Here is a 12,489-nt window from a genome sequence, read left to right as displayed (position 1 = left end):
GCCCCCTCCCAGCATCCCCCCCTCCGCCGCCTCCGCCCTCGCCGCGCCCAGCGCCGCTGCGGCAGCCGCAGGGCGGGGGGGGAAAGGGAAAACCGGGATGGATCTGGGGGGCTGCAGCATCAACCCCCCCCCGGAGAGGTGGGGATGGGCTGGGGGGAGGGGTGGGGTCGGGTACCACCGAGGGATGAAGGCCTGGGAAAGGGGGGGAGGGGAGGGATGCAGCCCCCCCACACCTGCATGCAGCCAAATTAGGGGGGGTGGGAAAGGAGGGAGGGGGTCACCCAGCACCCCCCCACCCTCCAAATGCCACCCGCCCTCCCAGGGATGCTGCGGCCGGGGGCTGCTGCCATCACCCACCTTCCTCCTCCTCCTCCTCCTCAGAGCATCCTGACAAAGGGCCGCCCCCCCACCCCACCCCACCCCCCCGACACACCACGCGTGTCCCCGCACCTCCCCCCGCCCCGCCCTCCCCCCGGACCCCCCCCCGGGAACCCGATCCCTGCGAATAAACAACGCGGGAACCCCCAAAGCGGCGCCGACATCCCCGAACGTCGCTTTGTGTGGTGCAATTAAATCGGGATTTATAGGCACGATCATTAATCGGCCATCACCTGGGGGGGAGGGGCGGCTAATTGCTAATTACGATTTCATAGAGAGATTAATCACAACTCTGCCCCCCCGTCACCCCCCCCCTCCCGCGTTTTAGGGGTGATGGACCCCCCTCACCCCTCAATTTTGGGGTGCTGGTTTCATGGGGTGTGGGGCTCCAGCACAGGAGCGGGACCCCAAAAATGGGGGGCGGAGCCTTGAACTTGGACCTCAGGGGGGTCGCCCTCGACCCCCCCCGGATTTTTGGGGTTGACAGGAAAAACCTAAAAAGAAAAAAAAAAGATTTTTTTTCCCCCACACTTTGGAATGTTTTGGGGGAAAAGGTGATTTGAAGCCCCCTCCCCGTTTGTGTCGGTATAAATCAGGTGCCCCCCATACCCCAGTGAGGCCCCCCAGGGTGCTCTGTTGCCCCCCCCCCCCCCCCAAACTCCCAGGGTGCTCCCCAAGGTGTTTCATCCCCCACCAGCTGCCCCCTCAAGGTGCTCTGTGCCCCCCCAAATTCCCAGGGTGCCCCCCAAGGTGCTCTGCCCCCCCCCCCCCCCCCCCAGATGCCCCACAAGGGGTCCCCGAGTGCCCACCCCACCAGAGAACCCCCCTGGATGTCCCCCCATCCCACCAGGGTACCCCCACTCACCGTCCCCCCGGTGTCCTGAGGTGCCCCAGAGCAGGGGGGCAGGACTGGGGGTCCCCACGGGCACGGGGGGGCACTGCCAGGCTGATTCTCAGGCGGCCCCCCCGGGGGGACCCCCCCAGTGTCAGCATCGAGCTGCTGGGGGAAAAAAAGGAATTAAAACAAGTATTAAAATAGGGGGATGGCTCAGTTTTGGGGGGGGTCAGTCTTGGGGGTCCCAGAGATGGGGGGGTCAGTCTTGGAATGCCCCCCAACAATTTAATAACTAAAAAAACCCCTGAATATTAATTCCAAACTGAAAAAATATCAGGGAAACACCTCAGCAGTCCCTCCCAGTCCTCACATTATGGGGGGTTCAGTTTTGGGGTGTCCACCTGGCAGTACCTGAGCAGCAAAGGTACTGGATGTTGGCGAGGTTTGGGGGGGTCAGTTTGGGGTGCCCACCTGGCAGTCCCTGAGCAATGGGTTGTACTGGGGGGTTGGGCTCAGTTTGGGGTGCCCACCTGGCAGTCCCTGAGCAATGGGATGTACTGGGGTTTCAGGAGGGGTTTGGGATCAGTTTTGGGGTGCCCACCTGGCAGTCACTGAGCACCCCCCGCAGCAGAGGGATGTACTGGGGGGCCAGAAGGGGTTTGGGAGTCAGTTTTGGGGGTGCCCACCTGGAGCACCCCCCGCAGCAGGCGGATGTACTGAGGGGTTCGGGGGTCAGTTTTGGGGTGCCCACCTGGCAGTCCTGCAGCACCCCCCACAGCAGACAAATGTACTAGGGGAGTCAGGAGGGGTTTGGGGTCGGGTTTGGGGTGCTCACCTGGCAGTCCCGCAGCAGAGGGATGCACTGGGGCTTTGGGGTCAGTTTTGGGGTACCCACCCGGCAGTCCCACAGCAGAGGGATGCACTGGGGCTTTGGGGTCAGTTTTAGGGTGCCCACCTGGTAAGTCCCTGAGCACAACCCGCAGCAGAGGGATGTAGTGAGGGGATTCAGGAGGGGTCTGGGGTCAGTTTGGGGGTGCCCACCTGGCAGTCCCACAGCAGAGGGGATGTACTGGGGGGTCTGGGGGATCAGTTTGGGGGTCCCCACCTGGCAGTCCTGCAGCACCCCCCGCAGCAGGCGGATGTACTGGGGGGCCTGGGGGGTCAGTTTGGGGGTGCCCACCTGGCAGTCCCTGAGCAAAGGGATGTACTGGGGGGGTCAGAAGGGGTTTGGGGGGTCAGTTTGGGGGTGCCCACCTGGCAGTCCTGCAGCACCCCCCGCAGCAGGCGGATGTACTGGGAGGCCTGGGGGGTCAGTTTGGGGGTGCCCACCTGGCAGTCCCACAGCAGAGGGGATGTACTGGGGCTTTGGGGGGTCAATCTGGGGGTGCCCACCTGGCAGTCCCACAGCAGAGGGGATGTACTGGGGCTTTGGGGGGTCAGTTTGGGGGTGCCCACCTGGCAGTCCTGCAGCACCCCCCGCAGCAGGCGGATGTACTGGGCCGCTGCCCGCAGCGTGTCTGCCTTGCTGGGCCGGCGGTCACGGGGCACCAGCGGCACCAGAGTCCGGAGCCGGGAGAAGCCGCTGTTGAGGTTCCGGATCTGGGAGACAGAACACCCCGAGGAGACCCCGATAGACCCCCAGAGACCAGTTAGAGACCCCCAGAGACCAGTTAGAGACCCCCAGAGACCAGTTAGAGACCCCCAGGGGGGACCCCTGTTAGAGAATAAGGGAGGACCTTGAGGGACCCAGTTAGAGGGTGAGAGGGGCCCCAGAACTTTGGGTTAGATCAGGATCTCCCCAGGATTAAACTGGTATTCCTCAAGATTAAACTGGGATCTAATTGGCCTCACCAGGGTTAAATCAGACACCCCAGAATTAATTTGGGTTCCACCAGAATTAAGCTGACCACTCCCAGGATTAAACTCTCTGAAATTCAAGTGGAGCCTTCACAGAATTAAACTGAGGTCTCCAGGACTAAATTTGGCTTCCCAAGATTTAACTCTGGCCTTTGTAGTATTAAAGTGGGGCCACCTTAGAATTAAACTGGCTCCCCAGGATTAAGGCAAGCCCTTCAGAAATAAACTGGGCTCTTCTAGAGTTAAACTGGAGTCCTCAAGATTAGTCTTTACAGGATTAAACTGGGCTCACCACAATTAAACCTGACCCTAGTAGAATTAAACTGGGTTCCCCAACATTAAACTGGGCTCTCACCAGGATTTAACTTGCTCCCCCAGGATTAAACAAGGACCCCAAAACTAAACAGGCCCCTCCTATGACTAGATTGGGCTCTACCTGAGTTAAACTGGGGTCCCCAGGGTTACACTGCCCCATTCAGGATTAAACTGGTCTCTCCTAGAGTTGAACTGGGGCCTCCCAAGATTAAACTGGAACCTTTACAGTATTAAACCAGGCTCACCAGAGTTAGACCTGGCCCTCCTAGACTTAAATTGGGACCTCAGAATTTAGCTGGGGCCTTTCTAGAATTAAACTAAGATTAGACTGGATCTGCCTAGATTTAACTGGGCTCACCAGAATTAAACTGGGGTTCCCTCCAGGATTAAACTGGGCTCCCCAGGATGTAACTGTGCCCACTCAGAATTAAAGTAGGTCCCACACAACTAAACTGGGACCCCTCCAGGGTTAAACCAGGCTCCCCAGCACTAAACCAATCCCCCTCCCCCAAAATTAAACTGAGGCTCCCAGGATTAAAACAACCCCTCCAGGATCAAACTGGACTACTGAGAATTAAACTGAGTCCTCCTAAAATTGAAGTGACCAACCCAGAATTAAAACAGACCCTCCAACATTTAACCAGGTGCCCTCCAGGATTAAACCAGGACCCCTCCAGGATTAAGTTGGACTCCTCAGAATTAAACTCAGCCATCCTAAAAGTTAACCAGAGCCCTCAGGATTAAACTGAAAACTCCAGGATAAAACCAAGCCCTCTTCAAACTTAACCAGAGACACTCAGGATTAAACTGATCACCCCAGAATAAAGCTGGGCCCTCCTAAAAGTTAACCAGAGCCACTCAGGATTAAACTGATCACCCCAGGATAAAACCAAGCACTCCTAAAACTTAACTGGGGCCCCTTAGGATTAAATCAGGGCACCTCCAGCATCAAACTGGACCCTCCTAAAAGTTAAACAGCCCCCCAGCATTAAACTGACCACCCCAGAATAAAACCAAGCCCTCCTAAAACTTAACCAGACTCCCCCAGAATTAAACTGACCATTCCTGGATAAAACCAAGCCCTCCTAAAAATTAACTGGGCCCCCCAGCATTAAACTGACCACCCCAGGATAAAACCAAGCCCTCCTAAAACTTAACCAGAGCCCTCAGGATTAAACTGACCACCCCAGGATAAAACCAAGCCCTCCTAAAACTTAACCAGAGCCCTCAGGATTAAACTGACCACCCCAGGATAAAACCAAGTCCTCCTAAAAGTTAATCAGAGGCCCCCAGGATAAAACCAAGCCTTCCTAAAAATTAACCAGAGCCCCCCAGAATTAACCTGACCACTCCAGGATAAAACCAAGCCCTCCAAAAAGTTAATCAGAGCCCCTCAGGATTAAACTGACCACCCCAGGATAAAACCAAGCCTTCCTAAAACTTAACTCCTTAGGATTAGGAGCTCCTTAGGGCTCTTTAGGATTAAACCAGGGCACCTCCAGCATCAAACTGGCTCTTCTAATAGTTAACCAGAGCCCCTCAGGATTAAACTGACCATCCCAGGATAAAACTGGACCCTCCTAAAAGTTAACCAGAGCCCTCAAAATGAAACTAAGCACCCCAGGATAAAACCAAGCCCCCAGGATTAAACTAACCACCCCAGGCTAAAACCAAGCACTCCTAAAACTTAACTGGGGCCCCTTAGGATTAAACCAGGGCACCTCCAGCATCAAACTGGACCCTCCTAAAAGTTAAACAGCCCCCCAGCATTAAACTGACCACCCCAGAATAAAACCAAACCCTCCTAAAAATTAACCAGAGCCCCCCAGAATTAAACTGACCATTCCTGGATAAAACCAAGCCTTCCTAAAACTTAACTGGGCCCCCCAGCATTAAACTGACCACCCCAGGATAAAACCAAGCCCTCCTAAAACTTAACCAGACTCCCCCAGAATTAAACTGACCATTCCTGGATAAAACCAAGTCTTCCTAAAACTTAACTGGGCCCCCCAGCATTAAACTGACCACCCCAGGATAAAACCAAGCCCTCCTAAAACTTAACCAGAGCCCTCAGGATTAAACTGACCACCCCAGGATAAAACCAAGCCCTCCAAAAAGTTAATCAGAGCCTCCAGCATTAAACTGACCACCCCAGGATAAAGCTGGGCCCTCCTAAAAGTTAACCAGAGCCCTCAAAATTAAACTGACCACCCCAGGATAAAACCAAGCCTTCCTAAAACTTAACTCCTTAGGATTAGGAGCTCCTTAGGGCTCTTTAGGATTAAACCAGGGCACCTCCAGCATCAAACTGGCTCTTCTAATAGTTAACCAGAGCCCTTCAGGATTAAACTGACCACCCCAGGATAAAACTGGACCCTCCTAAAAGTTAACCAGAGCCCTCAAAATTAAACTAAGCACCCCAGGATAAAAACAAGCCCCCAGGATTAAACTAACCACCCCAGGCTAAAACCAAGCACTCCTAAAACTTAACTGAGGCCTCTTAGGATTAAACCAGGGCACCTCCAGCATCAAACTGGACCCTCCTAAAAGTTAAACAGCCCCCCAGCATTAAACTGACCACCCCAGAATAAAACCAAACCCTCCTAAAATTTAACCAGAGCCTCCAGCATTAAACTGACCACCCCAGGATAAAGCTGGGCCCTCCCAAAAGTTAACCAGAGCCCTCAAAATTAAACTGACCACCCCAGGATAAAACCAAGCCCGCCTAAAAGTTCATTGGGGCCCCTCGGGATCAAACCCACCACCCCCAAAAGCAAATCCCCCCAGCCCCTCCCTGAGCACCCCCGAGGTGGCACTGCTGGTGCCCCCACCTCGAGCAGCCCCGGGGGTGCCCCCCCAATGGGGCACAGCCCAGGTTGTGGGGCCGGGGGGGCTTTGGGGTCCCTCACCCTCTCTCTCTCCTTGGCATTGGCCGCCTGGCGCCGCTCCAGCACCTCGGCCGGGTCTCCGGTGGGCTCGTACGTGCCGCGGGGCCCCCGGCGCAGGCGGGCGATGGGCGCGGCGCGGGGCAGGACCCCCAACTGCTGGCACAGCACCCCCTCCAGCACCTCGGGGGGCGGCGTGGGCTGCAGGACCCCCACCAGCTGCAGGACCCCTGGGGGCTCCGGGACCCCCGAGGGCTGAGGGACATCCAGGACCCCCGAGGGCTGAGGGACCCCCATGAGCTGGAGCGTCTCTGAGGACTCCAGGACCCCCGGGGGCTGTGGGGCCTCCAGGACCCCCGGGGGCTGTGGGGCCTCCAGGACCCCCGGGGGCTGTGGGGCCTCCAGGACCCCCGGGGGCTGTGGGGCCCCCATGAGCTGCAGTTTCTCTGAGGGCTCCAAGATCCCTGAGGGCTGAGGGATCCCCGAAGGCTGAGAGGCTTTCAGGACCCCCGAAGGCTGAGGGACCCCCAGGACCCCTGACGGCTCAGGGACCCCCGAGGGCTGAGGGACCTCCAGGACCCCCGGGGGCTGCAGGATCTCTGAGGGTTCCAGTACCCCCGGGGGCTGAGGGACCCCCAGGACCCCCTCGGGCTCAGGGACCTCCAAGAACTTCAGTGTCTCTGAGGGCTCCGGGACCCCCGAGGGCTGAGGGAACCCCAAGGTCTGAGGGACATCCAAGACCCCTGAAGGCTGAGGGACCCCCGGAGGCTGAGGGACATCCAGGACCCCCGGGGGATGAGGGACATCCAAGGGCTGAGGGACCTCCAGTGTCTCTGAGGACTTCGGGACCCCCAAGACCTTCCCTGGCCACCCCTCAGCTCCGCTGGGCTCCCCCATCCTGGCAAGGGACTGATCCTGCACCTCGCTGACCAGACACCCAAAATGGGGGAAATCAGCAGAAAAAAAAGAGGCTTGAACCGCTCCCCCCCCCCCCCCCACTCCGAGCCCAACAAGGCACAGGTGGGGCCAATCTGGGCTAATGAAGGGTTGGGCACAGGGTGGGGTGGGCACAGGGTGGGGTGGGCACAGGGTGGGGTGGGCACAGGGTGGGGTGGGCACAGGGAGGTTCCAGCTGTGCCTCAGTTTCTCCAATCACCCTCCCAGTTTGGCATTCCCAAAGTCCTGATCCTAAAAAGGTGCCCCCCAAATCATCATTATCATCATCATCCTAGAGGGGATATTTGGGGGCCAAAAAGGTACCCCCAAAATCATCATCATCATCCTCATCTAAGGGGGGATATTTGGGGGCTGTGCCCCTGGGATGGTCACTGGGATTCACTGCTCAGGGACAGGTGGCTCGGGCGTCCCTGAAAACGTGGGAAGCGCTTTTAAGTGGGGAAAACAGAATTTCGGGGATTAATTAGGCGGGGGCTGACTCGGTAGATGGCAGTGTTAGTCCCTGCCATGCTGGAAAACTCAGGGAGGATGGAAAATAAAGGGGGAAATCTCCCTTTTTCATCCCCTGGATTATTCACCATGGAGGTACTCTCATCCCAGCCCCACCACTGGGATGTATTCCCCCTCCCCTGCGGTGTTTTCCTGGGAAAAAACCCTCCAAGGGGGTTCATCCTGCTTTTCCCGGGGGATTTGAGGGCTCTGGAAGGGAAGTGGGTGCTCTGGGGGGGTCCATGGGGTGTTTCCCCGTGCAGGGTTGGGGTCACTGTGCCTCAATTTTCCCAAACCTGGAAGGGCTGGATGCCATTCCCAGCTGCTCAGGGATCCTGGAAGTTGGGTTTGTGTCTGTGGGGGGAGCAAATTGTAAAGAAACCCCAAAATGAGCCTTGGAGGCACCTGAGTTAATTGAGGTTTGTGTTGGAACCTGGAAAAACCCAATTTCCCCCTCTTTAATGCTCCTTAATGAGCTTCCCTATCCCACAGCCAGCACTGGATAATCCCATTATTCCTGCCCCGATCTTGGGTGTAATTCCAAGAACTGACAAAGTGATCCAAGGTGTAAAGTCACCCCAAAAATGGGTCTGTGCCTCGAGGCTCACCCAGTGGGAGCATCCAGAGGGAATTGAATCCCCCCAGGTGGGGTTTGCTCCATGTCCAGAAACCTGGAAATGCTCCAGGTTGGATGGATGGGGATTAAATATGGAGGGGAAAATGGGGGGTGGAGGTGGAAAAGGGGCTTTCAGGGGGTGTGTCCTGAGGGGAAATGAGTGGAGGTGGGAGGAGAGGAATTGGGGGTTGGGGTGATTGGGGTCACAGGTCTTTGGGGTCAGAGTTACTGGGGGTCACAGTTATTTGGGGTCACAGTTCTGTGGAGTTGGGGTGATTGGGGTCACAGTTCTTTGGGGTCACAGTTCTTTGGGGTTGGGGTGATTGGGGTCACAGGTCTTTGGGGTCACAGTTCTTTGGGGTCAGGGTTATTGGGGGTCACAACTATTTGGGGTCACAGTTCTTTGGGGTCAGGGTTATTGGGGGTCACAGTTCTTTGGGGTCACAGTTCTTTGGGGTCAGGGTTACTGGGGGTCACAGTTATTTGGGGTCAGGGTTATTGGGGGTCAGCTATTTGGGGTCACAGTTCTTTGGGGTCAGGGTTATTGGGGGTCACAGCTATTTGGGGTCACAGTTATTGGAGGTCAGAGTGATGAGGGGGTCACAGGTATTTGGGATCAGGGTTATTTGGGGTCACAGTTTGGGGCTGGGGTGATTTGGGGTCCCAGTTATTTGGGATCAGGGTGAATAGGGGGTCACAGTTATTTGGGATCAGGGTGATAGGGGGGGTCACAGTTATTTGGGGTCCCAGTTATTTGGGATCAGGGTGAATAGGGGGTCACAGTTATTTGGGATCAGAGTTACTGGGGGTCACAATTATTTGGGGCTGGGCTGATTGGGGGGTGACAGTTATTTTGGGTGACAGTTAATTGGGGTCAGGGTTTCTGGGGGTCGCAGCTTTTGGGGTGGTGGTTAATTGGGGTCACAGTTATTTGGGATCAAGCTGATTGGGGGGTCCCAGTTATTTGGGATCAGGGTGATTGGGGGTCACAGCTATTTGAGATCAGGGTGATTGGGGGGGTCACAGCTATTGGGGGTCAGGGCTATTTGGGGTCACAGCTATTTGGGGTCACAGCTATTTGGGATCAGGGTTATTTGGGGTCACAGTTATTTGGGATCAGGATGATTGGGGGGTCACAGTTATTTGGGGTCAGGGTTACTGGGGGTCACAGCTATTTGGGGCCACAGCTATTTGGGATCAGAGTTATTGGGGGCCACAGCTATTTGGGATCAGAGTTATTGGGGGTCACAGTTATTTGGGATCAGGGTTATTTGGGGTCACAGCTATTTGGGATCAGAGTTATTTGGGATCAGGGTGATTGGGGTCACAGCTATTTGGGATCAGAGTTATTTGGGGTCACAGTTATTTGGGATCAGGGTTATTTGGGGTCACAGCTATTTGGGATCAGAGTTATTGGGGGTCACAGTTATTTGGGATCAGGGTTATTTGGGGTCACAGTTATTTGGGATCAGAGTTATTTGGGATCAGGGTGATTGGAGGGTCACAGTTATTTGGGATCAGAGTTATTGGGGGCCACAGCTATTTGGGATCAGAGTTATTTGGGATCAGAGTTATTGGGGGCCACAGCTATTTGGGATCAGAGTTATTTGGGATCAGGGTGATTGGGGGCCACAGCTATTTGGGATCAGGGTGATTGGGGTCACAGCTATTTGGGATCAGAGTTATTGGGGGTCACAGTTATTTGGGATCAGGGTTATTTGGGGTCACAGTTATTTGGGATCAGGGTGATTGGGGTCACAGCTATTTGGGATTAGAGTTATTTGGTATCAGGGTGATTGGGGGTCACAGTTATTTGGGGTCAGGGTTACTGGGGGTCACAGCTATTTGGGGTCACAGCTATTTGGGATCAGAGTTATTGGGGGCCACAGCTATTTGGGATCAGAGTTATTTGGGAGGTCATAGTTATTTTGGGTCACAGTTCTTTGGGGTTGGAGTGATTTGGGGTCACAGCTATTTGGGATCAGTGTTACTGGGGAGTCACAGCTATTTGGGGTCAGTTACTTGGGGTCAGAGTGATGAGGGAGTCACAGTTATTGGTGATTGGGTTATTGGGGGTCTTGGTTATTAAGGGACCTCATTTTTAGGGGCCTTTTTAGGGGTCACAGCTCTCAGGGCATACAGTTATTAGGGACCACATTCTTCAGAGACCATAGTTAGTGGGGTTTGGGGTCATTGGGGGTCAGGATTATTAAGGGTCATATTTTTTAGGGGTCACAGTTATTAGGGTTTGGGGTTATTAGGGGTCATGGCAATTAGACACTTATTTTTAGGTCTCAGAGTTGAGGTCATGGTTATCAGGAACCACAGTTTTTAGGGGTCATGTTTATTAAGGGTTATTAAGTTTTTAAGGACCATGATTTTTGGTGTCATGTTTATTAAGGGTCACAGTTATAAGAGACCTCATTTTTTAGGGATTTTCTTTATAGGGGACAGAGTTATGGTGGGTCAGGGTGATTAGAGTTCACAGTTATTAGGGACCTAATTTTTTTAAGGAACACAGTTATTAAGGATCCAAATTATTAGGGACCATGTTTTTCAGGGATCCCAATTATTAGGGATCCAAATTATTAGGGATCACAGTTATTAGGGATCACAGCTATTAGGGACCATGTCTTTTAGGGATCACAGTTATCAGGGCTCAGGGTTATTAGAGACCTAATTTTTTCACAGCTCATGTTTTTTAGGAAGCAAAATTCTCAGGAGTCAGAGTGATGAAGGGGCACAGTGAGGAACTGGAGTTTGGAAAGGGCTGAATTTTTATAAAACAACATCCCAGCAGCCTGGGAGTGCTTTGAGCCCACTGGGAATGCTGTTTTCCAGCCCTTCAGGCTCAGTTATCCATCTCATTTTCTGTCTCTGAGCGTGGCCAGAGCAGGAGCAGGGTCCCAACGCCCCACCCCAAGATGGTCCCCAAATCCAGGTGTCTCCATCCTTTTGTCATCACCCCAACACCACCGGGATCTGACATTTCCCGATATCACGAGACTGGAAAAACCACCCAGGGGTTTCCAGTTACAGCAGCGGGTTGAGCTGGGAAGGTCAGGGAAGAGGGGCAGTGCCAGGGCTGATCCGGCCCTGGGGCAGCTGTTGGCACAGGATTAAACCCAGTCCTTCCTGGCATGGTCCCAAAGCTCTCGGAAGCAGCCGGTCCTTGCCAGGGCTGCCAGCCCCGTGCTGGCTCTGCGGGGAAAATGGGAATAAATAAAACACTCCGAGGTGCTTTCTGGAGCTGCGGCATCACCTCCGGCCACTTCCACCTCTCCCTCCTCCTCCTTGTGCCGCCAAACTTATCCCAACAAACACACCCACTCTCCCGGGAAGCTGCTCCCTGGGTTTTCTGGGTCCCTGAGCTCTCCTCTCCCAGAGCCTGGCTTGGCATCAGGACCCCCATCCTGCTTCCAAGGAGTTCCAGGTGCCCCGGGATGGGTTTGCAGCTTCCCATGCTGGGAAATGCAGGATTGTTGGTGTCCACATGGACAGGGAGGCTCCTGGAAAACTTTAATCCTGTCGTTAAAGCCATGAAATCCTCTCTCCTGCTGCCATCGATGCTGCCAATGACACCAGAATCCGCTTCTCCCGGTACCTTATCTTTGCCAAATATCCCGGTGCTCCGATGGGAGACAAAGAGGCCTGTCCTGGCTGAGTTTTCCAGGAATTTGAAGGGATATTTGCCAGGGAAATCCGGAGGCTGCGTGTGCATCCAGCCCTGAGGCTGACGGTGTGGGATTTGCCACTGGGTGGGCTCCCAGTGCGATGCCCAGTGGACTGGGGAGCATCCCGGGGGGGCATCCCAGGGACCGTGCCAGGGAAATCGCCATCCTGCCGTATCCCAGGCAGCGGCTCCTCCATCCCCTCCGTCTGAAGGGATTATTTATCCCCTCATTGTAATGAGAGGCAGGGGGTGGGGCGCTGGGGGGGTGGGATTGTCCCCGGCCACCCACCGACATTCCCAGGAGTCTCACGCTGGGAAGGGGCAGTTCTCGCCCCCGCCATGCCGGGATTATCCATGAGGCGGGAGACACAATACCAGGATTTGTGAGCGCGCTGAGGATTCCAGCAGGGACGGCCGGGCTGGAGGGCTCAGCATCCCTTGGATCCCCTCGACCCCACCCATTATTCCGGTGGAATATTCAACA

This window comes from Pithys albifrons, chromosome 29, assembly GCF_047495875.1.
Source record: "Pithys albifrons albifrons isolate INPA30051 chromosome 29, PitAlb_v1, whole genome shotgun sequence".
In the NCBI taxonomy this organism is placed as follows: domain Eukaryota; kingdom Metazoa; phylum Chordata; class Aves; order Passeriformes; family Thamnophilidae; genus Pithys; species Pithys albifrons.
This window is presented reverse-complemented; position numbering follows the sequence as displayed.